A 546-nucleotide genomic window follows, 5' to 3' on the forward strand; every position below is an offset into this window, starting at 1 on the left:
GCTAATTTTTGCGTTTTTAGTAGAGATGGGAGTTTCACTATGTTGGCCAGGCTGGTCTCAAACTCCTGACCTCATGATCTGCCTGCCTTGGTCTCCCAAAGTGCTGGGATTACAGGCATGAGCCACTGTGCCTGGCCATTTATTTATTTTTAATTAATTAGTTAATTATTATTATTAGTATTGAGACAGAGTCTTGCTGTCTCCCAGGCTGGAGTATAGCGGTGAAATCATGGCTCACTGCAGCCTCTCATTCCTGAGTTCAAGCGATCCTCCTGCTTTAGCCTCCCAGGCAGCTGGGACCACCAGCACATACCACCACACCTGGCTAATTTTGAAATGTTTTGTAGAGACAGGGGTCTGACTATGTTGCCCAGGCTGGCATAATTATTTTAAGATTCATTCCAGTTGTTGCAAACCAGTGGGTTTGTCCTTTATCTTTTTTGTTTTGGTTTGGTTTTTTTTGAGACAGAGTCTCACTCTGTTGCCCAGGCTGGAGCACAATGGCATGATCTTAGCTCACGGCAACCTCTGCCTCCCGGGTTCAGG

The sequence above is a fragment of the Colobus angolensis genome, unplaced genomic scaffold (assembly GCF_000951035.1).
Source record: "Colobus angolensis palliatus isolate OR3802 unplaced genomic scaffold, Cang.pa_1.0 Scaffold47, whole genome shotgun sequence".
Taxonomy (NCBI): Eukaryota; Metazoa; Chordata; class Mammalia; order Primates; family Cercopithecidae; genus Colobus; species Colobus angolensis.